Here is a 24,315-nt window from a genome sequence, read left to right as displayed (position 1 = left end):
GGAAAAATTGTCAAAACAATTTCCAATGAGAGAAATTGCAGGTGGAGGATATGTTCATGTCCCTTGGTCAAGACAGGACATATTGCTGTTCACAAATGATTTTCCAAGACTGAGAGAGAAGCCAGTTGAATGGTACAGGCAAGTGGACAGGTTCATCAAAGTCTCAAAAGTTCTGTGGATTGATCTGGATGGATTTTTTGACATTGTTGTCCCATCAGATCTTTGGACAGAATGCAAAATAGCCATAAGTTGGCCAAAAGTAGAACCTGAGCGAATTAAAGAAACAGGTGCTCCTAATCCAATTGTAATGGATTTTTATGAAAAAGTGATTTACTGGTTGAAAAACAAAATTCCACCAAAAGAGGTTGATTGGGTTAAAATAGAAAGAACAAACCAGGAAACAAAAGAATCAGTTCATTCATTTTACGAAAGGTTACTGTTGATTTTTAAACAACATAGTGGCTATGAAAAACTAGACGAGAAAGATATGAGTCATTTCGTCTACAGATTTGTTTATGGTCTGAAACCAGAAATTGCAGATATGATCAGGAATAGCATTGTCGGTTGGCAAGCACTTTCTGTTGATGACATTTTGAGAAAAGCAAAATACTGCAGTGATGAGTTAGAAGTGAGACAGAAGAAGCTCAAGGAGAAAGCAATGTGGGCTCAAGTAAAGGTGGCTGAGCAACAGATTGCTAATCTTGGAAATAAAAACACAAATTTTGTTCAGACTACAAATTCGAATCAAGGTCAAGGGAAGTTTAAAGGTAATAATATTGTCAGAAAATTTAATCCCAAGGTTGAAGAGTTAAAGCAAAAATTACCTTGTTTTAATTGTGGCGAGATTGGACACTGGAGAGACGAATGTAAGAAACCACCTAGAAATTTAAAAAGTCCATTGTTAAATCCACAGATGCAGAGTGATGTTGATCTGCAGCGACAGCTACAGTTGCAACAGAGTTTAAACGAGTTAAATCTTCAGCGACAGCTGCAGCAACAGGTGAATCACCATCAGAATCAATTGCCACAGCCTCCTTTTCCTAACTGTGGGGGAACTCAAAAATATCATTCTGGTGTGGGATTTCAAGGAGATGATCAGGTAATAAAATCCCAAAGGCAAAACGTGCAAAATGCTTCCCAACAGTTTTTGTTAACAGAAGGACAGGGGAGTGACTCTGATGATTACTACTGACGGTGCCCGAGAGAGGGGGAAGAGTGTGTTGTTGGAGCCACTCTTGAGGTTGACCAGTCTGGTCCATTTGTAAACGGGAAAGTTAATGATGTAGATATCACTTTTCTAGTGGACACTGGTGCTACCCGTTCTACTGTTAGATCAGTGGAAATTGAAAACCTACCTCTCTCTGGGGAAACCATCCAAGTTGTCGGAGTAAGCAATCAACAGATCAGAACTGATTTGACTGACCCAGTACCAGTCGAAATTGGAAATTTTAAAGACAAGCACAGATTCGTGGTTTGTAACAGTAGTCCAGTGAATCTATTGGGCAGAGATATATTGTGCAAAATGAATTGCAGAATATATTGTTCTCCTGAAGGAGTTGAATTGCAAACAATGGAGGAAGATGGCTTGTACAGAATGACAATGATGTTGATGGAATCAGAGGAAACAAAATTGTTTCCTGCATTTGAAAAAGAAAATCTGCCAGAAGAGCTCAAGGAAACAGTGAAATCTGAAATTTGACTGGGAATGAGATGGGTCTGATGAAACATGTCGATCCAGTCAAAATTACACTGAAGCAGGGAATAGAATTTCCTAATATTCCTCAGTACAAGATGAAAGCAGAGACAATTGAGGGAGTTATACCTGTGATTGAAAAATTCATTAAACAAGGTGTTTTAAAAGAAATTGAGAGTAGCCCTTGTAATTCACCTATCATGGGAATTAAAAAATCGAATGGAACGTACAGGATTGTTCAAGATTTGAGAAAAGTTAATCAGATTGTTGTTCCATGTTGTCCTGTGGTTCCAAACCCAGCAGTTATCTTGTATCAGATTCCACATGATGCTGAATGGTACACTGTCATTGATCTTTGCAATGCATTCTTTACTGTTCCTTTGCATCCAGAGAGTCAGGAAATTTTCGCTTTCAGATTCCAAAGTAGGACCCTCGCATGGTGTAGAATTCCTCAGGGGTATACAGAGAGTCCTTCAATCTTTAATGAGCTGTTAAAAAGATCCTTGGAAGATTTAGATTTACCTGGCAGGTCAACGTTGGTGCAGTATATCGACGACTTGTTGATTGCTGCTAAAACAAGAGAAAATTGTGTGACAGACACAATAATACTTTTGAATCATCTTGCAGATGAGGGACATAAAGTGTCTCCAGCAAAATTGCAGTTTTGCAAACAAGAAGTGAAATATCTTGGTCACAGAATTGCTAAAGGAAAAAGACAGGTGACAGTTGAGAGAATAAAAATGATTCAAGCAATGCAACCACCAAGAACACAGAGACAGGTTAGGATGTTTCTGGGGATGGTTGGCTACTGTCGACAATGGATACGTGGATTTTCAGTAATTGCAAAACCACTACAGAGACTGACAAAGTCTGATGTAAAAGATCCAATTATTCTCAATGAAGCTGAGATGGAGTCTTTTGAGAACCTGAAAAAGAGCTTGTGTCAAGCTCCTGCCTTAGGCATGCCAAATTATGAGAAAGGTTTTGAACTGTATTGCAGTGAAAGAGAAGGGTGTGCATTGTCTGTGTTAATTCAGAGACATGGGAATCTGAAGAAACCCATTGCATATTTTTCTGCAGTTCTTGATCCTATTGCAAAAGCCTTACCAGGTAGTTTGAAAGCAGTTGCAGCTACAAGTGTCAGTCTTGAGCAGAGCGAAGGAATCATAATGGGATTTCCTGTGAAAGTTTTTGTGCCTCATTCGGTTGAAATATTACTGACAAGAGGTAAAACTCAACATTTAACCAGCAGCAGGTTGACGAAGTATGAGAAAATCATACTAGGAGCAGACAATGTTTCCATTTCGAGATGCTTGAATTTGAATCCTTCTACATTACTACCTGATTCTAAAATTGTTGATGAAAATGAAGTGGAACATGAGTGTTTGGATGTCATGGAATTTTGCACCAAACCAAGGCAGGACATTAAAGATGTACCTTTGCCTGAATCAGATGTCGTCTACTTTGTGGATGGCTCCTTTCGGAGGGAGGTGTTTTGAAAGCAGCATACTCAGTCTGTACAGTTGCAGATGTTGAAGAAGCATCATGTCTTGAAGGAATTCGTTCAGCACAGGTGGCTGAATTGATTGCTTTAATTCGTGCTTGTGAAGTATCGAAAGATAAAAGAGTTACCATCATTACTGATAGTCAGTATGGGTACGGAGTTGTGCATGATTATGGACAGCTCTGGTCTCAGAGAGGCTATTTGACTTCAGCAGGGTCACCAATTAAAAATGCAGTTTTTATCAAAAGACTAATTGATGCTATACAATTGCCAAAAGAGATTGCAATTGTAAAGTGCGCAGCACATACAAAGGGAGTGTATTATATCTCAAAGGGTAATGCCTATGCGGATAAAACAGCAAAATATTGTGCGAGAAATTGTCGTTCATACAATCGGGAAAGAAGTAAAGAATCTGATTCAAATTCATTAATGCTAACAACAGTTTTAGAGACATGGCAGGAAATCAGGGATTTACAAAATGAAGCAGATGATGAGGAAAAAGATTTGTGGTTAAGAGCAGATTGTAGACCACGTGATGAAGATGGAGTGTGGACTTACAAAGATGGCAGAATAGTTTTACCAAATTGTTTGATTGCTGACATGGCCAGATTGTATCATGGCCCAGCTCACCTTGGAAGAGATTCCATGATCAGACTCTTCCGAGAGACTTGGTTTAATACAAAATTTAGAACGATTGCAGTCTTTCTGTCAAAGGTGTTTGTCATGCCAACAAATGAACCCAAACAGAAAATCAGTTGTAGGTACAGGGGTAATTGGTCGAGAGGGTGGCCCCTTTACCAGGTTGCAGATGGATTTCATTGAGATGCCCCTACACAATTGTTTGAAATATGTTCTTGTGATTGTTTGCTTGTTTTCAAGATGGGTGGAAGCATTTCCTACACGACATTGTGATTCAGTTACAGTAGCAAAACTGCTGCTCAGAGAAATTATCCCGAGGTACGGTTTTCCAGTCACTATTGAGAGTGATGGAGGAAGCCATTTTGATAACAAACTTATGAAACTGATATGTGAGGCATTGAACATTGAGCAGAAAATACACTGTGCATACAGACCAGAGGCATCTGGGGTGGTTGAACAGATTAATGGAACAATAAAAAACAGGATTGGAAAAATGTGTCTAGAAACAGGTGTAAAGTGGACCGATGCTCTTCCACTTGTTTTAATGTCATTGAGAAGTACACCTGATAAAAAGACAGGTTTGAGCCCTCATGAGATACTCATGGGAAGAGTCATGAGGCAAGCTTTTGTACCTATAGGCAAATTGTTAAGCATAAATGACAGTGCTATCTTGGATTACTGTAAAAGGTTATCTGATATAGTAACTTCTGTGTCTAATCAGGTGGGAACTGAAGCACAATCAGATGAGAAAGTTCAGACACATTCAATTTAAGATTCAATTTATTTTATTATGTTTTGGCTCTCGACGAGGGCCACATAAAACTCAAATAAGATTACATTACAAGCGAGAGATTCAAACAATATACAAAAACTGAGAAAAACAAAAGTGCTTCCATTGACAAATACAAGGAAATAAACAATGTCAATTCTTACTGAAACATCTAATAAATGGATAAAAAAAACCTAAAATACTTAAAAATATGAAAACAAAACATTTCATTTGGGGGACAGTACAAATAATGGAGAAAAGTGTTCACATTAAAAATACCAAGTTGGAAACATATTGGTTTTAACCATTTAAGCCGCAATTGAAGGAGAGCAGGGCAAACCAGCAACACGTGCATACGATTCTGAGTATTTAATTTACAGAAGTTGCACAAAGGAGAGGTTCCATGCCATTTAGACAGAAGGAGATTTAATGGCAAAAGATCATAACGTAAAAGAAACCAAAATCTACGCACCCCGTGTGGCAAATTCCATATGGCGTAAGGTTGGGCCGACTTAATAGCATAAGAATTAAGTAGGAGATCACAACCCTTTTTTCCTTGTATTGAATTCTTATCTGTTTGAAAACTCAATTCCCACGATGCCTGTTTTAACAAGAATTTTAGGTGGGAGGGCGAATGAAGAAACAGCCCACTTTCATCTAGCTTTAAAAGAGACACTGCCCATCTAAAATTCTTTACTAAGCGTGAGAACTCTTTAAAGTTGCCCAATAATTCCTTTTTGAGGAGAGCTCTCAGTGTCCCTGACTCTGCTCTTCCCAAGCAGGCCACCCATCTCACCAGGGCACAAAGTCCCTGGACCCAACTGCTCCTGAGGCCGAGATCAAGCGTACATGCGGCCACGGAGCAAGCTGTGTTCAGAGTGGATAGGGATCTTAAGAGCCTCCCCTCTATTCTATGGCAGAAAACCCAATGTTTCAAGTCTATGAGTTCAATGCCATATAATAGCGTAGCTGGAATCTTAGCCCTATATACCTCTAACAGACAGGCAAAATGCCTCTTTCCAGTGGAAAGATAAAGTGAATTTAGACCTTTGCCGTGTGCGAGGGCTTTACGGGAGCTATGCTCAATGTGGGGTTTCTCGCTCAGATTAGCTGTTACAATTTTACCCAAAAAGGTATAGGATTTCACAACCTCTAATTTCTGATCTCCAATACACCAGCCAAAATTTTCAGAGCGGCACTTCTTTTTCCCAGCAATACACATAATTTTGCTTTTAGAGATGTTGATCTTCATATAATGAGAATCAGCAAAGGCATGTAAAGCTTGTAGCCGATTGGCAAGACCTTTCGGAGTCAGATCTAGGACAAGAATGTCATCTGCATACATCAGACAAGAGATAGGGGATCCCCCGACCACCGGGGCTATCCCATCAGTACAGTCAAAATCCCCGGGAGATCTACAGTATATAAGGAAAACAATAGAGGGGCCAAAAGACAACCCTGTTTGAGGCCATTTGCAGATGGAATTCTATGCGAGAGCCCCCTTTCACCACCTTGGAGGATACTACACCACGTATCCGTATGGAGGGCACGCAACAGGTCCAAAAGATAAGATGGTAAACCCATGGCAGCTAGCTTTCTCCACAGCGTTCCACGATCAACTCTATCGAAAGCCGTGGAGAAGTCAATGAACGCCGCGAACACCACCCCCCCTCTCACACGAGTGTATTTATCGGCGATCAAATCGAGAGTGGAGAGATTATCTAGAGTACTATGCCCCCTACGGAAACCCGTTTGTTCAAGCGGTAAAATATTATTCTCCTTGATCCAGGTGTCGACTAAATTTAAAATACACTTAGCGAACACCTTTCCAACTGAGTCGAGGAGAGCAATCAAACGGTAATTCATAGGATTATCCCTAGCACCCTTCTTAAGAATAGGGACCAGTATACTTCCCCTCCACGAGGCGGGGACACTTTTTGTGTCAAAGCAGGACTTAAACAGTGGATAGAGAATCTTACTCCATAGCACCGGTTCCTGCTTCAAAACCGTCATAGGTATTTCGTCTGGTCCCATTGCGCCAGAAGAGAGCATATTCTTAATAGCCATTTCTATTGTTTTCTCTGACGGATAAATGGCCGGAGTCTCGGCTATTACATACGGGTCACTATCGGTTGAAAAGGTTATATTCCCTGAGTACAGCTCCTGGATGTAGGAGGACCATACTTCTTCAGGGATAGGGTTCGCTCTAGTACCACAACCCTTCCCAACTATAGACCAAAATTCTCTCGATTTGCCATATGTAACCGCTTCCCTCAAATGTATCCATACTGAGTCTTCCTTCTCCTTTTTGAATCTCGCTTTTAATCTGGTTCTCCTTCTTTTTAATCGTGAAATTTCCTTAGCTAGGTCATCAGATCTACCAAGAAATTGGTCACGCACTAATTTATTTATTTCCCTATTCAGGGTGCGTAATGCACAAGGGATAAAGACCTTTTTCCTAGAGCAAGATACCTTTTTTACATTTTCAATGACCCTTTTCATAAATCTTTCGAAGTTGTCAATTTCGGACCCATACCAGTCACCAAGTTCTAGTATAGTGTTGCATAAAATATCATGCAAACTTGTAATGGCGGCAGGGTTCCAGAAACATCTGCCTGAAGAGCCATGAAAAGTGACATTGTTGCTATTAAGGGACCATGACTCAGCAAGCAGGGGATTTAAAGAAAGAGTTATGGTGATTATGCTATGATCACTCAAAGCTGATGGAGCAATCTCAATATCCTGAATAAGTGAGATAATATCATAGTCTGAAATCACATAGTCAAGAATTGAGACGCTAAAAGGGGATCTATGAGTAAATTTCGCCGGCACATCAGAGGGAAATCTTCCATTTACAATAATCCCCTCTATCGCTGATAATTCCTGCAATAAAATCTTCCCTCTTTTATTAGTTATTATTTTATCTGGAAAGATAGATTGAGGAATAGCATATGCCTCTTCTTTGGGCTTATTTCTAAATAGGTTTAAACTGGCATTAGATATTTTACAGTTTAAATCTCCAACTAAGATAATTTCGGGTGGAATTGGCACATTTTTAATCTGTCCGATATACTGAAATACCTGTTTCAATAAAAAGTTAAAACTCTCTTCGGGAGGGATATACACGTTGATAATTACAATGGGAGACTTAATTGCAGAACTAGATGGATTTGCAATTGTTATGGCTTGAAAGAGATTACTAGAGTCAATGTAATGCGAAAATCTCCAATCCATTTTGTTAGATAAGAAACAAGCAATTCCCCCTTTGGCATGACCTTTCCTGGAGGGAGCAGCCGGCGCTTCCATTACATAGTAATCTTTTGCTACATGTATATTATTAGCACACCATGTTTCTTGGATACAGATTACATTAGCACCTAACGAGAATAGGAAGTCAAATTTCTCTGGCCTATTGTGTAATCCGGCTGCATTCCAGGAAATAATTTTCAATTGATTGTTAAAGATGATGGAATAGTTTGGAGTTATCTACACTCTTGGTCGACAGGGCACTATGCAACCAATCCCACCTATGATTATCCTCTGTTGCCAGAGAGTTCTGACTTGGTGGAAGGGGCGCAGCCTGTGATACCAACCGGTTTCCCTTGGAGACCCGGATCTTTAGATCTGTAAAAGGGAAGGATACCCCATCTTGTCCATCGCCCTTACAGGTTAGCCTGTGGGGTGGCAAGAGGTTGCCAGAGCAGAGAATAGGCAAAACATCAATACCTCTACATTGGAAATTCTCCGCTTGCTGTAATATCAAATTTACAATTATTTTAGAATAAAATTTGACCCTTATACTTGATACAATGTCTCAACCTAACAAAGTAACCAACTCAATATCACTTGATTGAATTAGCTGGAGGCCTTCCAAATCACTAAACCATTTCAGCAACCAAGATCTATTTAAGGGCAAATTTACATCAAATAATGGAAGAAAGTCCAGAACCAAAGTATCCACATAAGAGGTAGGAGATTTAGCATGGGAAGGAAGAGAGGGACATACATCAACCCTATCCGCGGGAGCGAAGGCAGACGCCAAAGGATTAAGAGCCCCCTTTTCCATCGGCACAATAGCTCTAGTCTCTACCAAAGGATGGGCCATCTGGCCGTGCACAACGTTCTGGAATAGCTCTTCCACATTCACAGGTTGAGTATCACAACGAGACACTGGAGGGCAAAGCTCCTCTTCGGTCATTTTTGTGGTCACCAGATTCAAGTCAGCAACTTTATCTTCATTTTCTGTTAAGGAAATTGAATTTTGGAAACAAATCCGCCTTTGCCTTTTCTTCTTATATTTGCGCACAGGTTTCCTTTTTTTTCCTTTGTTCTTTTTGTAATGTCTAGATCTTTCTTTTATTTCTTGAGCGTCATCTTGTTGCCCTTTTTTTTCCGGGATAAAAATAGGGAAGAATTCCTGTACTACTTTGCAATCTGGAGAGGACGGATTTTCCTCTTCTATTTCCAGGATAGAGTTCTTTATGCAGTTAGACGCTGCGAGCCCCACCTGGGCCGAGAGGGGTTTTTCTTGTGCTAATGCTAAGGGCATACTACCAGATATCACTGTTGGAGCCTTTGCATTCTCTGTTGTCATGCATTTATCAGCCACAGTTGATGGAACACTCCTCATTTCCGGAGCCTTTTGCAGCATTGAAGATAATATTTTGGTGACAGAGTCCAGAATACAATCAGAACTGCCCACAAATTTACCCAAAAGGCAAAGTATAGAAGACAGCAAATGTTCAAGGGCAATCAGCGATTCAGATATAGGTTTTTCACGCACAATACCAGAGGGGCAAATTCCAGATAGGTTGAGGTCCGGATTCAAGGAAGCATTTAATAGCTCAGACATATCCTGCACATTTATTGAAGGAGTGCTACTATACAGCAATAACCCAGATGCAGTGGTGCCCACTGGCGGCTTGTTAGCATCTGAGGGATTCACACAACCTAAGTTCATATAGCGACCACAAAGTTCAAGGTCGATGGAAGACAGGGAAAGCTCTCCACCCGGCCTGACATACATTGTCGGTGCATGTAGCGCGGGAGAATTTATAATTTGTTTTTCTTCCGAGGTGTGTACTTCAGAATCAGAAACACCATCACCCTCAAGAAGTGCATGGCTGAACTTCGCCGAGGATTCAATTTGAGGGGGGTCTAAGATCGATAAAAGAGTCGGCACACCAGCCATTTGGGCAGAAGTCATAGATTCCCCAGATAGGGAAACATCTTTTTCACCAGTAGGTACAGCCTTATCCATAGTTTTATCCCACAGATCAAAAAGCTGGCATTGACCCTTTAGTAGTGGATTGATGACAGATTTATTTCTTAGTGGGTTAGATTTTGTTTTAGCACAGGACCCCCCCCCCACTAGTCTCCCAGAGCGAAGTTTTTTAGTCATCCTTGCAATAAGTTTCCCAGGTGGAGCAAAAATTAAAAGTGTATGTCCAAATTTAAAGTTCATTCCAATATACAGAGGGTTAAAGTGAGAAGACAAGTAGGCAGAAGCCCACTAGTAGATGTCAATGGGGCACCAGACAGGTACGGTACAATCGCTTCACAGAGAGATACCACGTGTACAATATAACCAGGGGATTTATACACCAAAATAGAAATAACCGGGCCCAGCCCAGCCTACCTCAGCCTCTGAGGGCCACAGAGGGCCCGCCCTTTGCCCGGGCTTAGCCCCGGGCGTCCCGCACGCGTCCCGTGTTGCGGGAATCTGCAGTTCCTAATGAGGAGGTGAGGTGGTTGGGGGCGGGGCAGGCAGGGAGAGCGTCCAGGTGCAGGTGATGGCAACACAGGGACTCCTGGGAAATGGAGTCCCTGTCCCTCACCTGGCGCTCGCAGCCCTGAAGGAGTGTTCCTCTCCCGCCCTCAGGAACAGCAAATATCACCGACGACGATCCTTTTCCTTAGTTGGACACCCCGCAGGAAGGGCGACGCGGGACCCGCGCAGCGGGTACCGCGAGGAGTTGATCTTCACCTTGCAGCAGCAAGCACGTAGCAGGGTTTACACAGAGGGCTCCCTGGACAGCAGTTCGCAGATATGAAGTTAGAGTAAGTTCAGACACATGATTTGAGACCTGGTGATTGGGTCAGAACAAAAGTACATCGAAGAAGAAATTGTCTGGTTCCTAGGTGGCAGAAGCCTAGACAAAAAATTCTGGTCACTACAAATGCAGTGAAATGCAGAGGATTGAAAAGATGGACCCATCCTAGTCATACTATTCCAGTGCCTACTCCTGAAAGTTCTGATAATGAGAGTGATACTACAGAAGATTCTGATTCTGAAGTAGAAGGTGAGACAAATCCAGATTCTGAAGATCGACAGAGAGGTCAACATCTGGAACCTGTGCCTGTGAATGAAGAGTTGATGAGAAAGGATTTGGAAATTATTGAAATAGATTCTGGAGAAGAAGAGAATCTATTAAAATGAGAAACAAATGAAGATTCAGTTAAGAAGATTAATGGAGTAAATTCTATTGAAGACAGAGAAGCTGAACCAAAAGAAATTTCTGACCAGGAGAGTATCGAAAAGCAGAAGTCAAGCTCTGAAGTAAGGAACGGAAGACCAGAAACTGGGAAGTTGGAGGTAATTGAAGAAGAGGAGGAAGACGAATTACCGAGTACCAGTGATGGAAGACAAAGCATAGTTCCTGACGGAGTGAAACTGCTGAATAGAAAAATTCCTGAGTCAATCATTGAAGTTTCAGACTGCGATACTGGAGAAAGTGACGTGGATGGTGAAAGTGGAAGTGCGAAGAAAAGATCTTGGAAGTCAGAAACAAATGCTTCTGAACCAAAATGAAAATTCGTGAGAAAAACAGATTTTTGGCCAGGTGGAAGATTGAGAGTCAGGTTAATCAAAAAACCAAAGGAGCAGGTGGAAGAAATCAGTAGTCAAAAGGGTTCTGAAAAAGAAGTTGGAGTCGGAAGAAAAATCGAAGTAGTGACAAGAAAGACAAGGAGGATTATAAAGCCAAATCAAAAATATAAATCTCCTGAGTGGACTTATCTAGTGATTCCACCTGTCATTGATATTTACGATAGTAGCCAAGAGGAAGAAGAAATTGAAGAAATTAGTGACAATGATTGAAGTACAGAAATTTTTATTGGGATTTTTGGTTTTTAATTTTTGGCAAAAGGCCGAAGAAATCTTGTTAGGTGACACAAGGTCGAAGAAAATTTGTATAGCTGAGGAACACTTATTTTGTGACATAAGGTCGAAGAAATACTGCTAGGGTTTTGAAAAAAAAAAAAAAAATTCTTTTAAAAGGGGGGTGTAATTAATCATTTAATTTTAAAATAATTTTTGTTTTCTTTTGAGGCAAAGCTAACAAAAAGATGCCTTATGTCAAGGAACAGAGTACTTCAAGGTGTTCCATTTTTAAGAGATGCTGTAAGATGACTCTGGTGTGTGTGCTCATTTTAATTCTGCTCTGGTTAGTTTTAGCTGTTATTATTCCATTTGAAATTAACAAAGATTTTCACAAAGCCAACATGACAAGCAAAGCTTCAGTTAGTCAAAACAAACATAGTGCAACAGGCAAAGTTATTGATCATCGACTTAACATTCACCAGGACAAATCTATTAGTGATTTTTCAAGCAATATATTCACAAGGCTTTTGAGTGAATATGTTAAGGTAATGGATGCAAAAGATTGCTACGTCTGTGTTAAATTACCTGCTTCTGAGGGAGTGGCATACAATATGCTTCCTCTTACATATGGTGTAACATGCAGTGTGTTAGCTAGCTTGTTCTATCAAACTGGACGCTTAGAATATTATTTTTCAGATTTTGATGAAATTTTTGCAAATTTAAAAATTGAGGGTGCTTTGAATAAGCATAAAAAAGCTAAACAGATGAGGGAATTTTTCCTTGTCACTAATGAACTCACTTATGAGTATGCTTACAAGAACAATCTAACCTGCAAATTAAGTGTTGAAGGAAAGACATTTTTGAACCTAGTTGAGGAGAGGAGAGCAATTTACAAGAGAAATGAAATAGTCAAGCAGACTAAATCTAGGTTCTGGCAAAAAGAGGATGAGAAGTTAAATGGCAAAACACTTGATAATGTTACAATTCACATAGACAAACCAATTAGTGGTAAGCTTTGCATTAGAAGAGACAATACACTTTTTGATAATTATTTTGTGGGTGCAAGCAATTGTGAAGATACATAGCAGATCATGGGAGGTTGGGGATTCAAAGGTGGAAAAGATCCAATTTTTCCTGGGATTTATTTTGTTTGTGGTGACAGAGTTTACTACAACCTTCCTGACCACTGGTATGGGACTTGTTATGTTGGGATTGTTTTTCCTAAAATTTTTCATGTTGACAGAAATACAGAAGGATTGTTTAAAATCAGCAATTATGTAAATAGGGCTAAAAGAGAAACTTTCACAGAGATTTTGGGAGATATTTTTGAGGCAGTGATACCTTTAGTAGGTATAACCCTGAATGCAGGAAGAATCAGAAAATTGTCCACAATTGTTGACAGATTGTCAACAGATACAGCTGATGGTTTCCAATTAGTGAATGTTGAGGTCATTGCAATCAGATCCATGGTGATTCAAGATCGCCTTGCTTTAGACATACTCCTAGCAAAAGAGGGAGGAGTCTGCGGCATTTTACATGTGCAACATTGTTGCACCTATATCCCTGACGAAAGTAAGAACATTGAGATGTACATTAAGAACATCACAGAGATGCATTCAGAGATAATTCCATTAGAAGAAGAAGATTTTTCAGAAAAACTTTCAAAAAGATTACAATCAATTAAAAATTGGTTTCATGACATTGGAAGTTCAGTTCTTGGCAAGATTTTGGCACCTTTGATTGTGATAATATTCATATTTGTTCTGACAAAAATTGGTTGTTTGTTGCATAAGAGAAAGAAACAAATGAAGGAAAAGAGAAGAATCTATAAAATCAAAAAAGAAGAAGAAAGGGAGATTGAGTTACAAGAATTACACAGAGCACAATATGACAATTGCAAGCATTTTGCAGAAACACATTTCTAGAAATACTGACTCAAATGAATTTGAATCATTTTCCAAGAAGTCTAAATTTCCAAATTTTGGGTGGTGGTGTGGTGATTTGTTAATCACCAGATGAGGGAGTTGATGGAGCGAGATAGAAAATAAAATTTTGTTTAAACTCGTGAAGTCACACTTCCATAACATAAATTATTAATATTAATGATTTTTGATGTGTTATGCTAACACAACCTAGATTAAACTTTACACACGGGGACATTAACATGTGTGCTCATAAACGTGCATTATTGTTGCATCTTTTGTTCGTGCAAAAAATAATACATTAATTTTGTCGTTTTCGTTTTTGTCATTACTAACTGCAGCTGATTTAAAAAGTGGCATGTGCTTATTTTGCTTTCCTTGTCTATGTGATGTCATTTTCACCTATTATAGGTGCATATAAGATTTCATGGATTCTTGAAGACTGGTAGATATAAAATGCTGCTTTATTTGTTTGCTTCCTGCTAGGTAACACTAGACTAATTGGGTGGATTAATCAATTAGTAAACGAAGGGTAGAAACAGAATGAATAATATTTCTTTCATTAATACTTTCCTTGTGTTTGTTTTATACTAGAAAAATAAGTTGCCTGCTTTTGGGCCTAGTTTGCTCGAGTTTGCTAAAAGATGAATTTAATTTCTGCAAGGAGCACGAGATGTCCACTCTAAAGTTTCTACGAAAGTTACATTCACATAACAATGAAGAAGCGCTGTCATTATTTTTGTCGGACGTGGCCAAGGTCAGAAACCGGCAGAAAGAACATTTGATAACTTGGCATCCGAGGAAGTGAAATGAAACCAGTGAGAACTCTTGTTCAAATTTGTTGCAAACTAAGGAAGCTTTGGAACACGTACAATAAAGACAATGGTCTCAAAGAATATGACAGAATGGAAGTTTTGAAATATGGGGTGACATGTCACTTGTCACTTTCGGACCAATGGGACATCGACTTTTGCAGAAAATTTTCCTTTACTTAGATTAGCTAGCGTAGAAAGGTATAAAAAACCCATGCCCTATGGTTGGGGCTGGCTGCTGCTTTTCAACTTTCGGATGAGGGTGTCGTGCTGACGAACTTTGCTTGGAGCACGTAAGAACCCTTAAAGACTTTACTTTATTTCCATTTATTTAGCTTAGCTGGGGACTTAGGATTTTAGAAATGCTAAACTTATAATTTCATGCTTAAACTGTAATTTCCTATGATGTTTTCAAACATGCTTACTATGATTCTAATAAAATTGCATTTATAAAATTATATTCTCAACAATCTAAAACTAGTTAATAAAAATCTTACTTTTGAAACAAGCTGGTCTTGGTTATTCAGGAGCGCAGGTTACTATTAGCTAGATGCCATCGCCATGGTGGTCATTTAAATAGTTAGGATTTGTTCAAATGATGTCATCTTTTATCGCGGTTGTATATAATTTGTAAATAAGTTGTATATAAGTTTAATTTGGCCACCTGATTCAGTAGGTCAAAATATGTCATATTTGATTAATGGGTCCATGAGTTAAAATAGTGTTTTATGAAGTAGGTTATAGAGTTAGGTAGCGTTGCTTATGGCATATTTCCTATAGGCCGCTGGATCACACTCCAGCGTCAAGTGCGCCCACCAGGTCCTGCTCCAAAAGCTACAAGGATCATCATAGTAATAGTCCTCCATGTCATCATCATAATATTGTACCATCTTGACTAGTTGTCCAGCTGAAATTCAGTCACCTCAGGAGGTAAAATTAGGACGAAGGGCAGTGGAGGGTAAAGCCCAAGCTGCTAATAGGAGCAATCAGGGGGAAATAAATAGAACCCAAATGCAGGTCAGGCTTTTCCACAAGCAGTGGAACTAAAAATACAATTAAAGTGTGGAAGGAGGACCTGCAAATCACTCTAGGCAGAGCCTATGCCTTATTTTCCAACCAACACTGGGGGGAAAACCAACCCACAACGGCGTAAACAGGGAGCTTTATCAAAAGGCTGAGCAGAGACCAAAACACGCATCTCCAGCACTCAAAAGCTAGAGCCCACAAGTGCCGGATCGGCAAAGAGGACTGCAACAAATGGTTGCGTGTCCTTGCTCCCCTTCTCCCTCTCCACAGAAGAAAGCGGGGGTGGCCATTCACCCTGCAGGGAGGCTAAACGCACCTTAGAGTCTGCACGGCTCATGAACACAAAAACATGAAACAATTTACGTGGTTTAAGCATGGTAAAGAACCCCTGTGTACGGCGAGAACGCAATATCTGGAAGCAATGTGAATTCACAAATAACAATATAAAGAGGCAATGTGAAAGCACAAATAATAATAATGGACATCAATGATTTTGCGCACAATACGCAACTACTGCAGTCAATAATAAAGTAGTGTACTTAACTGGCTGAGAAGCAGCAAAGGAAGTGGAAGCTGTTTGGCTGTGAGTAGGTTATATAGGGGCTGGGGCTCTATGGTTAGTCATGTGACTGTATGTGGTCATGGGTATGGGTGTGTTTTAATACAATTTTACTTGATTGGCTGCCAGAAATAAGGCGTAAAGAAAGAGAAGCATAATCGGAGACTCCGGTCGTGTATTAGAATTATGTGCAGAAATGGAAGCAGTGAATTCCAGATTCAGGTTCTGTTTTTCGCTGGTAGCAAAGGAAAGAAGGGAAGCGCAAACAGAATTTAGAATTCACTGTCTGGAAACTAGAATTGCCTGCTGAGAAGGCTCTATAAATAAACGGGTCCCATTCAGGGTTTTACGGAGACGCTTCCCGAGCTACATAATTAAAAATGTCCTAGCTAACGAGAAGGAACGTTTCACTTCTATTAAAGAGAAGGAGGCGAGGATTATGCATTACTTTCTTCACTTTATTAAATCAGCAGCCTTTAAAGAACATATGAAATTAAAAAACAACACAGACTATATATCCCATGAACCATAGGGGGATGAGTCTCCATATTAACCATAGTCCAATCATACTCCAATCCGGTGTAACTGTATGACGTCCCTTCCTGTTCTTCTTCACTGGAGGAAGTTAACCTTGAACGCTTGTCCCGTTCAATTTTCTGATCATTCTCTACCACAGAGAGGTAACTAACGTTATCCAGTTTTTTGTAATATTATACAATTCTTTATTCACAACTATGGTTTTAACACCTATATTTCTTTACATTGCCTCTAGAGGTGGGCTAAAAATCATGGCAGCTACATGGCCGCGCCAAAGGTAAGCCCGCCTGTGCCTGTCCGTGCCTGGATGGCGCCAGGGACCAGGAACCCTGCCCGTTACTCTAGGGGAGCAGTTTGTTACTCCTCCTCTGAGATTTTAACATTCAGAGCGGCAGTGGATAAGGAATGCCTTCATTCCATAGAAGTAGGTACTGGAGCTAATGGCTGAGGGAGATGCATTTCTCTTTTAATACTGCAGCAAAGGGAGGAAAGATCACAAGGGTCCTAGAGCCCGTAAATGATTCTTTATTTGCCTGCTTTTAAACTAAAGGTCTCTAAGCAAACATAGTCAGGAAATCTGTGAGCTATTAGCGGATCAGGAGCCAGTACGGCTGGTTTTAGTTGAAACCTGGCTGCATGGACTGTCAGCGCCGGACATTTTGGAGGCATTATCGGAGGGATATGCCATTTTGATAATAGCTAAACCTGAGCAGAAGGGCGGGGCCTAGCATTGATTTTTTAAAAAAGACTACCAGCTGAAAATCACTAAAATGCAGATTTTGCGGTGTGAAGTGGCATTTTTTACCATGTCACTAAACAGCGATTGGGCAGCAGCTGGACTCCAAATCTAAATTTATTTATGATTTGGTGGAAATATTGCCTCCTTATGCTATCCGTTATTCAACCTTTGTAGTTTTTTGGAGACCTGAATTTACATTTTGATAACAAGGGTAGTCAAGGAATTTGTGAGCTTACATCTGGTTTACAGGCCTTAGGTCTAGAGCAGTTAGTTCATGCCCCTACACACATTAGGGTTCATTCACTGGTTAATATCTTCTCTAATAGTGCTCAGGTGGAAGCTTTGCCACATGTGCCTGCGGTATGGCCTGACCATTCGATTCTTTCATTTAAGATCAAGAATCCTAGGAAAGTCTCCTGCCAATTGATACAGCCTTTCGAGTCAAAATTGACCCAGAAATGGTCCCTACTAACCCCTGACTCTTTCACGGTCAAACTGTCTTTTAGCACTCAGGAATTGGTGTTCTCCAACCAGATAGCTGGCAAAAAATCTCTTCTTGGATTAAGGAGGCAGTTGACTCCTTCATCCCCCTGAAACTATGTAATAGTTTCCGCTTGAATCCTTCAGAGGAATGGTTTTCAGAGGAGTTAGCAATACTTAAATAGGAATGTAAACATCTTGAACATTGCTGTAGGAAAAATGATCTGCCAGAAGTTGAAATATCTTGCAGGGCTAAAACCCCCTGAAACTATGTAATAGTTTCCGCTTTAATCCTTCAACAAAAGTTTGCTTAATTGACTTGGCTAACTGGATGAATCTCAGTTGCCTGCAATTAAATGCAGGCAAGACTGACATCATGGTAGTTAGTAAACAGCCCTCCATCTGGTCTCATATCCGATGGCCGAAAGAATGAGGGCCGACCCCGTTTCCTAAATCTAAGATCAAAATATTGGGAGTATGGTGTGATAACACCCTTTTGTTCACGGAACAGATATCAGCTCTGTCCGGCATCTGTTTTGCCCTTTTAAGGATGATACGGAAAATCTTACACCATCTACCTTGGGAGCAAAAAAGACCATTATTCAGGCGTTGATTTGATCTTGATTAGATTACTGCAACATTCTCTACTTAGAGGTCAACCAAAAGCAATATGAGAATGCTGCAGAAAGTTCAAAATGCTACAGCCCGGATATTATTGAATATCCCAGGATTAGCCCTTGTGGGAGTGGCCCTAAGGGAACTACGCTGGTTACCGGTGCAAAACAGAGTAACTTTTAAAGCTTTGTGCTTTTGCCATAGGATTCTGAACGAGAAGGGGCCTAGATATCTTCGGCCCCTACTCACCCCTACAGACCTATTTGGAATATTAGGTCTGTGGGTACTGCTAAGCTGACAGTGCCGAAAATTCAAAAGGCCTGCTTAGGCGGCAGATCCTTTAGCATTTTAGCAGCAAAAGCTTGGAACCAAGGGCCCGATTCACAGAACTAACTTAAGACAAAATCCTAAACTTACTACCATTTTGGTATTCACAAAGGCACTTGCTCATTTTGGTATTCACAGAAGTTAGTAGTCCTAACTTTATGACTCCTAAATGCCTTCTGTGAATACCAAAAGTCTTAAAATTAGGATTTTTCTCAATTTAGTAGTAGTAAAGTTAGGACTCCTAACTTTAAAAAATGGAATCCTGTATTTGTAACACAACTACCCGTAGGTTTCCCGGCGCAGGGGACGTCGGGAAGATTAAGCAAGCTATTGCCCAGAGTCACATGGTGCTGGGCAGACCCCTGCCGCCGGTGCCGGGGATCGAACCGTGATCCCCAGCGTCCGTCGCCCTGGCCACTGTGCCACACCTCTTCCACTCCTAAAACTGAGAAAAATCCTAATTTTAAGACTTTCGGTATTCACAGAAGACATTTAGAAGTCCTAAAGTTAGGAGTCCTAACTTTACTACTCCTAAACTGAGAAAAATCCTAGCTTTAAGACTTTCGGTATTCACAGAAGGCATTTAGGAGTCCTAAAGTTAGTACTCCTAACTTCTGTGAGTACCAAAATGAGTAAGTGTCTTCTGTGAATCCCAAAATGAGTAAGTGCCTTCTGTGAATACGAAAATGGTAGTAAGTTTAGGATTTTGTCTTAAGTTAGTTCAGTGAATCGGGCCTCAAGTGCCGTTGGAGCTAAGGATGCAGCCCTCAGTAGCGCTGTTTTATAGAAACACTAGCAGCCCGTCCCGACGTTCTCCGGGTATGAATTGCTGCCGACCAGTAGTATATTGTTTTGTAGGATTTCATTTTGATAGCATTTCTTATCTGTGACAGGCCTGTGATATCCTCCGATTCACAGTGCACTGCTGATGCACTTAAGAGTGCACGTTCAGTAGTGTGTGAACTCGGCTTTCCCTACTTTACTTTTCCTTGTAATATTATATAGCGCGAACTCGACAACATGGCATGAGCACAATCTGTTATTCAACCTTTGTAGTTTTTGAGGACCTGAATTTACATTTTGATAACAAGGGTAGTCAAGGAATTTGTGAGCTTACATCTGGTTTACAGGCCTTAGGGCTAGAGCAGTTAGTTTATGCCTCTACACACATTAGGGGTCATACACTGGGTAATATCTTCTCTAATAGTGCTCAGGTGGAAGCTTTGCCATGTGTGCCTGTGGTATGGCCTGACCATTCGATTCTTTCATTTAAGATCAAGAATCCTAGGAAAGTCTCTTGCCAATTGATACAGCCTTTGGGGTCAAAATTGACCCAGCAATGGTCCCTACTAACCCCTGACTCTTTCACGGTCAAACTGTCTGTTCTCCACCCTGATAGCTGCCAAAAAATCTCTTCTTGGATTAAGGAGGCAGTTGACTCCTTAACCCCCCTGAAACTATGTAATAGTTTCCGCTTTAATCCTTCAGCGGAATGGTTTACAGAGGAGTTAGCAATGCTTAAAAAGGAATGTAAACGTCTTGAACATTGCTGTAGGAGAAATTATCTGCCAGAAGTTGAAATATCTTGCAGCGCTAAAACACTACCATAAACAGATCAGGAAAACATGTCAGGAGTGTTATACTCATAAAATATAATCAGTTAAGAACGCCCCCCAAAGACATCTTTTGTATTGTCAAATAACTTACCTCCTTGGAGCGAGTTACAGCAGTGATGTCGGCATCAGTGGAGTATTGTAATAACATAGCTAATTTAGTTTTGGAAAAAATAGAGAAGATCTACACCATCTTTCGAACAACCAGTAGGAATTTTACTTTTTTACTCCGTCCATTACCACCCCCTTTTGTACCGCTTTTTGGCCGCCATAAGTGTGGCAGGGTATGCTCAGACGTGAGTCCCTTGCTCACTTTGCCACTGGATCCAAGCAAGCCGGGCTGAAGATGGCTGGAATGCCAGAAACCGGTCCTCGGAAGCTTGTTTCCGGTCCAGGGAAGACATGGCTTGGCAGTTCGGGCTGGACTGTTCCCATGAGGCACAGGGTCAGACAGATTTGCATATAGCCATGTCTGAACTGGGGTGGCAGAGTGGGCTAAAGAACGGTGATGGATTAAACCCAGATCTTTTGACTGGGTGTGAGTGTTTGATTGATTCAGATGCTCCGTCCATTACCACCCCCCTTTTGTACCGCTTTTTGGCTGCCATAAGTGTGGCAGGGTATGCTCAGACGTGAGTCCCTTGCTCACTTTGCCACTGGATTCAAGCACGCCGGGCTGAAGACGGCTGGAATGCCAGAAACCGGTCCTCGAAAGCTTGTTTCCGGTCCAGGGAAGACATGGCTTGGCAGTTCGGGCTGGACTGTTCCCATGAAGCACAGGGTCAGACTGATTTGCATATAGCCATGTCTGAACTGGGGTGGCAGAGTGGGCTAAAGAACGGTGATGGAATAAACCCAGATCTTTTGACTGGGTGTGAGTGCTTGATTGATTCAGATGCTCCTTCCATTACCACCCCCTTTTGTACCGATTATACAGCAAATAATCAGATCTACTTCTAGTCTCCAAAGCATTAAAAAAAGCAGCGGATGAAGGTAGGACAGCAGCATTGATCCTGCTGGATTTGAGTGCAGTTTTTGATATGGTATCCCAAGGCCCTCTTTTGGAACGGTTGGGGGATGCTGGGATCAGAGGCCGCAAATGGGAATGGATTAAGCATTTCCTACAAGACAGATCCTTTCACGTCCTGTAACGGTCCTTTAAATCGGAAATCTGTCCCCTGTTGCAAGGGGTGCCACAGAGCTCTGCCCTGAGTCCAACGTTATTTAACGTTTATATGCGTCCATTAGCAGACATAGTCGTGAAACATGGGATGAGACTGGTGTCTTATGCTGATGACACACAGCTGATCATCACGTCAGAACATAAGGATGTAGGAGCTGCGCCTAAATTTAAAGTTTGCTTAATTGAGTTGGCTAACTGGATGAATCTCAGTTGCCTGCAATTAAATGCAGGCAAGACTGGCAACATGTTAGTTAGTAAATAGCCTTTCATCTGGTCTCATATCCGATGGCTGGAAGAATAAGGGCCGACCCCGTTTCCTAAATCTAAGATCAAAAACTTGGGAGTATGGTGTAATAAAACCCTTTTGTTCATGGAACATATATCAGCTCTGTCCTGCATCTGTTTTGCTCTTTTAAGGATGATACGGAAAATCTTAGACCATCTACCTTGGGAGCAAAAAAGACCATTATTCAGGCGTTGATTAGATCTTGATTAGATTACTGCAACATTCTCTACTTAGAGGTCACCAAAAGCAATATGAGAATGCTGCAGAAAGTCCAAAATACTGCAGCCCGGATATAATTGGATATCCCAGGACGAGCCCCTGTGGGAGTGGCCCTAAGGGAACTACACTGGTTACCGGTGCAGGACAGAGTAACTTTTAAAGTTTTGTGCTTTTGCCATATGATTCTGAACGAGAAAGGGCCTAGATATCTTCGGCCCCTACTCACCCCCTACAGACCTATTTGGAATATTACGTCTGCGGGTACTGCAAAGCTGACAGTGCCAAAATTTCAAAAAGGCATGCTTAGGCGGCAGATCCTTTAGCATTTTAGCAGCAAAAGCTTGGAACCAAGGGCCCGATTCACAGAACTAACTTAAGACAAAATCCTAAACTTACTACGATTTTGGTATTCACAGAAGGCACTTACTCATTTCGGTATTCACAGAAGTTAGTAGTCCTAACTTTAGGACTCCTAAATGCCTTCTGTGAATACTGAAAGTCTTAAAATTAGGATTTTTCTCAGTTTAGTAGTAGTAAAGTTAGGACTCCTAACTTTAGGACTCCTAAATGCCTTCTGTGAATACCGAAAGTCTTAAAATTAGGATTTTTCTCAATTTAGTAGTAGTAAAGTTAGGACTCTGAACTTTAAAAAATGTAATCCTGTATTTGTAAAGCACACAGTTACCCGTAGGTTTCCTGGCGCTGGGGGCCGTCGCGAAGATTAAGCAAGCTGTTGACCAGAGTCACATGGTGCTGGGCAGACCCCTGCCGCCGGTGCCGGGGATCGAACCGTGATCCCCAGCGTCCGTCGCCCTGGCCACCTCTTCCACTCCTAAAACTGAGAAAAATCCTAATTTTGAGACTTTCGGTATTCACAGAAGGCATTTAGCAGTCCTAAAGTTAGGAGTTCTAACTTTACTACTACTTAACTGACAAAAATCCTAATTTTAAGACTTTAGGTATTCACAGAAGACATTTAGGAGTCCTAAAGTTAGGAGTCCTAACTTCTGTAAGTACCGAAATGAGTAAGTGTCTTCTGTGAATACCAAAATGAATAAGTGCCTTCTGTGAATACCAAAATGGTAGTAAGTGTAGGATTTTGTCTTAAGTTAGTACTGTGAATCGGGCCCTATGTCTGGTGTCATCCCAAAGGTTACTCTCCTGTTCCAAGCATCCAGTGGCTGATTCACCACTGGAGTTCTGTTCTGGCTTCTTGTGTCAGAGATATTATTTCCAAATAAGTTAATTCTCTTCATAGGTGCATCGTCGTCAGTCTCTGTAGAGCTCAGTATTGCAGGGGGCCGGTGATATTGTTTGGCTTCTATGGATGACAAGAGAAGTCCTACAATCTAGGCCCATTGCCGCAGGGAGGTCCTGTCCCATCTTAGGACTTTTCTGAGTTCCTTCTGGATTATAGATACCTTTGAGGATGGTAGGCTCAGCGAAGCCAAAGTCAATTTAAAGAGAAACCCCAAGAAGGTCATCTGTTGTGCGGGTATCAGTTCAGACTTCCGCTTGTTGATGATGAAGCCTGGATCCTAAAGTGGTGCAATAGTCATGTTCAGATTGCGTCAGAGTTGCATTGGAAACTGGGCAATGAGTATGTTGCCCAGGTAAATAATCATTTGTACTCCTTTTGTGCAGAGGGTTGCTACCACTGGCCACAGTAACAAGGTGAAGCACCAAGGGTCCGATGAGGGGCTGAATGGGAGAGCCCAAAACTCATAAATGTAACCCCTCCATGTGAATTAGCAGAATTTCCGGTGTGGTGGGTAAACGGGAACTGAAAGGTAGGCATCCTTAATATCCAGCCTGACCCCCAGTCCCCTGTAAGGAGAATATCCCTGAGCCGATGGATACCCTCCACTTTTAAGTGGTGATATACCAGCCACTCATTAAACTCTTTCAAGTTTGTGATGGTGAGGGGCCTGAAGCCCTTTTCTTTTTTCTCCATGAGGAATAAGTTGATCAGAAACTGGTTTTGGGTGAAGTACTGACCTGTAAATGGCACCTTTTTGCAGAACTTCTGCTACCTCAGAGTCTATTAGCTGCATGCTCTCTGTTGAGAGAACCAGTGGTCTCGGACGTAGCTCCTGAACAAGGGATTCATAAAATTCTATGTGGAATCCTCTCACTGTTTGTAGGACCCAAAGGTCCTCTGTAATCTTCCCCCAATTCTGTGCATACTGCTGAAGTCTCCCCCATAGATCTTGAGGGGATGAAGGCATAATGCTTACCAGAGTTTCCTCCTGGGATGTCGCTGGCTCGGTTGCTCTCTCGTCTTTTGGTG

The sequence above is a fragment of the Lissotriton helveticus genome, chromosome 8, assembly GCF_964261635.1.
Source record: "Lissotriton helveticus chromosome 8, aLisHel1.1, whole genome shotgun sequence".
Lineage (NCBI taxonomy): Eukaryota > Metazoa > Chordata > Amphibia > Caudata > Salamandridae > Lissotriton > Lissotriton helveticus.
The sequence above is the reverse complement of the archived record's forward strand: the minus strand, read 5'-3'. Positions refer to the sequence as shown.